This window comes from Myotis lucifugus, unplaced genomic scaffold, assembly GCF_000147115.1.
Source record: "Myotis lucifugus unplaced genomic scaffold, Myoluc2.0 scaffold_20, whole genome shotgun sequence".
NCBI classification, from domain to species: domain Eukaryota; kingdom Metazoa; phylum Chordata; class Mammalia; order Chiroptera; family Vespertilionidae; genus Myotis; species Myotis lucifugus.
In genome coordinates, this window is record NW_005871068.1 from 6383029 (window position 1) to 6389028 (window position 6000).

At 33.8% G+C, this 6000-nt stretch overlaps 1 protein-coding gene across 1 annotated transcript in view; it reads left to right on the plus strand.

The window, feature by feature from the left end:
* The window catches only part of IL1RAPL1 (interleukin 1 receptor accessory protein like 1), a 1338708-nt gene that overhangs the window by 331248 nt on the left and 1001460 nt on the right, over positions 1 to 6000 (plus strand). The window lies entirely within an intron of this gene.

Here is a 6000-nt window from a genome sequence, read left to right on the forward strand (position 1 = left end):
ATCAAGTGATTGGTGATGTCGTATTGTTTACATAACTGCCCACTGCTTTGACTCTTTCAGAAATAAAAGGCACGGGGAGGGAGGTTGGCTCCAAAAGAAATTTGTAGAGAATTTGCCAAATTAAAAATTTGAGACATTTCCTCTCAGAAACTTTGCCTCTGCCAAACATTCTTTTATAGGCGTTTTCCTTTTCTTATTGGCTCTAACACTATTAATCTTAGTCCCATTGTCAGGCCTTGCCATTTATGCTATATACCAGGGGTGGGCAAACTTTTTGACTCGAGGGCCACAATGGGTTCTTAAACTGGACCGGAGGGCCGGAACAAAAGCATGGATGGAGTGTTTGTGTGAACTAATATAAATTCAAAGTAAACATCATTACATAAAAGGGTACGGTCTTTTTTTTTTTTTTAGTTTTATTCATTTCAAACGGGCCGGATCCGGCCCGCGGGCCGTAGTTTGCCCACGGCTGCTATATACTCTACAAGAGTGATGAAAAATTCAGTCGATAAACATATATATATATATATATATATCAAATGACCAGAATGAATGGAAGGACCAGAACGACCGTTTGCTATTACCAGCACTGCGGCCAGCCAACCTGCCTGATCTGGGGCAGGGTGGCCAGCCAACCTCCCATGGCCCCTCCCCCCCCCACCAGCCTTACTCCGGATCGCCCCCTTCACCCCAATTGGGGGCAGGGCTGGGCCAGCCAACCTCCTGCTGCCCCCCACCGGCCCAGCCCCAATTGGGCCCCAATCTGGGCCAGGACCGGTGGCCAACCTCCTGTGGCCTCTATCCCCAGCTGGCCCGGCCCCGATCAGCCCTGTCCTGGGCTGGCCAGCTGGACCCCACTCATGCATGATATTTCTCTTTCATTGATGTTTTTACCTCTCTATACCTCTCCTTTCCTCTCTATCTCTCAAAATCAATTTAAAACAACAGAAAAACAAAAAATAAATAAATGTCATCTTGCAATATGCAAAAAAGGCATGATTACCACCATCATACACATTCCTCAGGCTAACGATGACACAATGCATATCATGGATTCTAAGATGCACTTTCTCCTTCATATTTTAACATCTTTGAAATTGGGATATATCTTATTTTATAATAAATTAGCAATGTTTTTCTTGCTTAACTTAATTCGTATTATGTATTAGGTTCATCAAATAGCAATATGGTTCTCTAAATTCCACTGATTAATCAACCCATAATGATTGAGGTTTGACTATACATATAACGTGCATTTTATTTCTGTCTTCCTCTTTCCAGCAGGTGCAGCTACACAGCATGTATTCAATACACGTGTTAAAGAATCACTTTAAAAGATAATATTTTTATACTTAATATGTGGATACAGAAATAACAGAAAAAGATAAATATGCTCAGCAAATTCAAAGAAAATTACATTCATATAAATACCTCTTATTACCTTCTCCTCAGCTCTGCAGAAAATATGAAACCAGTTGAAATGTTCATTTTATGTGACTCTCAAGGTACTGTTCTCATAAGGGTAAAATGAGAAACAGTAAATTATTGTGAAGTTTAGTAATAAGAGCAAAGAAGGCATATATTTATGACAATAAAAATATGGAGTAGCATTTGGCCAAAGGATTGCAAAACTCATTTGAATTGATTTCTTTTAACCACGGTAAATAAAAATGATTTATTGATAAAAGCCTATTTCTAAGATATTTTTTCCTGTTTTTACTGTTCTCATAAGAAGTGTTCCCTTTTTTATGAACAGTTTGGAATATGGTCTTCTTATCACATAAAACTGTTGCAATATCAGAGATGGTTTTCTTTCTAGAAGTTTTAGAAGATGTCATTATGTGTCATTCTAGATGAAGAAGATGTGGTTGGTTTAAATGTTTTAGAAATCTCTAAGGAAAAAAAAATAACCTGTTGATTGTATTATGCCCTGCTTGGGGAATGGAAAACCACAGCCAGGATAATGCTGTTTCTGTCAGTCACATTTGATTGTATGGTGTGCTCGCCTTTGGCCCTTGCTCTGCCATTTGAAGGAGCAGATAAATATCAGCACTGTGTCATATTAAACCTACCCACTGCTTTTTGGATGTATCTGTAGGTGATGAAAATTAACATGACATGGTCAATCATTATAACAGAAGCCTGCCATAAATGCCTTAATTCATGAATGGGTAATTGATTTGAACATGAGTGAGAATGGAATTTCCTCACTTTGGAAAAGATCAGTCACAATAACTTTTTTTTCCTATTTTTCTTTTCCTTCATAGTATTATTTCAAGTTTATTTATGATAGTGATTCAAGCAAATATTTAAAGTATTTGTTGTTGTTGCTGTTGTTAATCCTCACCAGAGGATATTTTCCCATTGAGTTTTAGAGAGAGTAAAAGGGAAAGGGAAAGAGAGAGAAACATGAATGTGAGAGAGACACGTTGATTGGCTGCCTCCTACACACACCCCAACCAGGGCCAGGGAACCTGTTGTCAAGGTACATGCCCCGGACCAGAATTGAACACAGGACACCTCAGTTTGTAAGCCAATGCTCTATCCACTCTCTACTAGATTATAAATTACTTAGGGAAATATCATGCTTTATAAGTTTTTAGATTTTAGAGAGTAACTACTCTCTCAACTTGCAAACAATAGGTCTTTAACAAATCTAATTAAGAGTACTACTAACTTCTGTTCCTAGTTGTACCAGAGGCTAAATACTTGAGTCCGCAAAATTTGAAGGACTGTTATACAGTAAAAGAGAAAAAATGCTCTAAAGATTCAGAGTAAAATACAACAGAGGATGGGGAAGAGAATCGGATGATAGATGAGGATTCTTATGCTGACATGAATTCTAATGTGCTCAAAGCCATAATGAATTGTCATGGGAAGTGTTGGCATGCTGTGTTCAGTCAGCCTGGACAAGTATTTCAGAGGACTTTTCTAGAGAGGATTTAATCATCTAATTGAAATGTGATATACTTGATGCTTGATTATAAAGAAATGAAATGTAATAACATAATTTCTATTGTAAGCATAGGTTTGGGCAAACGTAGGTTTACAGTTGTGAGTACAAGAAACACTTTATTCTTGTATTATTATTTACTTATTATTATATTATTTTCCACACAACTGTATACGTACTTTTGCCATACCCTGTATTATAACAGTTTTATGCATGTATGAATATATGTTATAAACATAAAACCATATATAGAAAATATACGTAATATTTTATTTCAAGTCATTTTAGTCATAACAGTTTTAATGTTTTTAAGCTAAGATCTTGAAAATAAACACACAGGGTATCATTGAAGACCAATTTTAATTTCTCAGCCCTCAATCACTTATTCAGTTTTAACTTATTTCACATACAATTTATACATGCATGGTTATCTATTTTTCATGTCTGAATATACTAAAAAGTTGACCATAATAAAGTTTATTGGGAACTAGGCTATATATTAGTAATATGAGACATTAGATAGCAAAAATATTCAAAATTAAAGAAAATTAAAGATTTACAATTACAGAGAGACATCAGGTGTTTGAGAAAACTTGTTCTGTGTGGTGGGAGAATTAGGAATAATGGGTTCAAAGCTGAACAAGGTACAATTTTCTATTGAATATATGAAAAATATTTTTAACATTTGTGTGTTCTTAGAAAAGATAATTTTCCTTTAAATAGTTTCCCCTTACCAGATATTTTTCAAGCACAAAATGAAAAACCATGTAATAAAGACATTGTAGAACACATCCAAAAATGTTTTGAGATATTAAGAAAAGTAATCTCTAAATTCTTGTGATATTCAGTGTAGTAAAAAACAAAACAACAAAAAAACAAAAACAAAAACCAACACAACTAAATTGTGTAGTGTATGCCATTTAATAAGTCAAGGAAGTGAGTAAAATACACAGGAAGCTACTTACATATGCAAGCTTCTTAAAATTTACTTCTATAGATCACTCTACATTTTGTGATGACTTCACATGCATAAGATTTAACTTTGTATTATAGCATTGACTCAGAATTTTAAAATGGAAGATCTACCTTTCATTTGTTGGTTGAATCTGTTTCTCTCTGAATTGCTCAGATATGTTACATACATAATATAACCATTTTTGACTCATTATAGTAAAGGGAATCTGCCTTGGTAGTTCAACTGATTTTAACTGAGACCTTGGCAGGGGAATAGGGAGACAGAAATAAGATAAAGGTGAGGTCATTTAAGAAATAGTATGAGTGTCATTTTGAAGAATTTGAATGTGGTAATGGGCGATATTGTGAGTTATTGATCAGGACAGTAATGTTAAAAAGTAAGATTAATTCATCAGTAATATACAGAAACAATTAAAAGGAGGGAGGTAATCGTGGAAGTACATTTTAGGCCTAAGAAACCAGTGATATTGCCCTAAACCTTGCAATTAGAGCCATCCTTGAGAAAGAACTGGGATGAGGAGGGAGGTTGGGAATTGGGATATGGGGGATAGTTTTTCTCTTATTAAAATTTCTCCAACCTTTAGATAGGATGTCATGCTGTCTTTTAAATTCTTATTAATATATATTTGGTTGTCCAGAGTTGCCAAGCATATTAATAGGTACGGTAATTATTGGTATTAGGTTCTATTGTAAAACACCAATGAATTCACTGTTTATAATTAATGTACCAGATGACAAAGGACCTATTCTAAGGTGAAATGCATTTGGTGCATTAGTTTGAATTCCACAAACTACTGAAAGGACGATTCCTCCTCCCATGTTGTTTGGCCTCAAAGACCTTTACTATAATTTTCTTCATGTATTTCTTGAATTTATTTCACCAGTCACCTCAAAGTAGATTTGTAAATCAGAGCATTTGTATACAAGTTCTGCAACTTCTGCATTTGGGCAAGTCATCTCATTTATGAGCTCAAATCCTCCTTAGTTGTTGTGAAGATAAAGTAAACTAACTTGTGTGGACATATATTGTAAATAAAAGTCAATTTAGTTGTTTTTATTTTTAATTATGGTGAGAGAAGTTCAGAATTTTATTATTTCTAAGTCATGGCTAGCTTAGTTGTGTTTTTTTTATATGGTACTAGAAGTTCATAATATTATTTTGAAATAATCATTGACAAGACTGCTCAGATCAGTTAAGATTTGGTAAGTTCTATGTGATGATTTATGCTGCTTTCTTAAACATGGTGTCTGGTGTCACAAATAATGAGACATTAGGATAATAGTTTGAAAGTTCTCTTATGTCATCTTTACATTCTATTTCAAACTTTCTAAGAAAATCTCATTATGCCTGCCCCCTGCACCATTTTTTATGAGTATGCTTTATGTCCACTGGGAACGCAATTGAAGTTAAATGACTTTACAATGCACTTTGTTTTTTACCGGTAGCTTCTAGTCAGTGCATTATATGTTCAGATGACAAATAGCAAGAAATAGTTTGCATATAATTGAAAATTGTTTTTTATGATGTCGGCGATAAAGTGGAAGTTTCTGGAACTTTTTAGATTTTATTTTGTTTCCACTTGTGTAAAAAATGATTATTGTAGCTAAAAGTGTAAATTTATCCAACAGAAAAGATGGCTATGTCTACATCTAACATTTAGCATGTTGGAATTTTATTTGAAGGTAAAATACAAATTAAAAGCAAATTCCATGGGATTTTTATTTAAAACCTTCAAATGGAAAAAATACTTTTAATGTTGGGATAGAAGGATTTATTTTTTAAGATAAGACAAAAGCAGACCATTTTTTAATCTGACTGTAGTTTTTAATATATTCAGCAATACATTTATAGCAGGTTTTTAAAAAATATATTATTAATTATCTAGTCATATTCAAAGTATGTGATTGACATTTTCACTAATTTTGTATGTGGCAATGATATATGTATATGTTTATAAAGCCTTCTTGCTTATCAATGGCTTTTGACTGAACATAAGTTGTTAATGTAGGCTGTATTAGCATTCAAGATCTAGATTTTTGGAAGTATTGAATACTAATTATAGGATATAAGT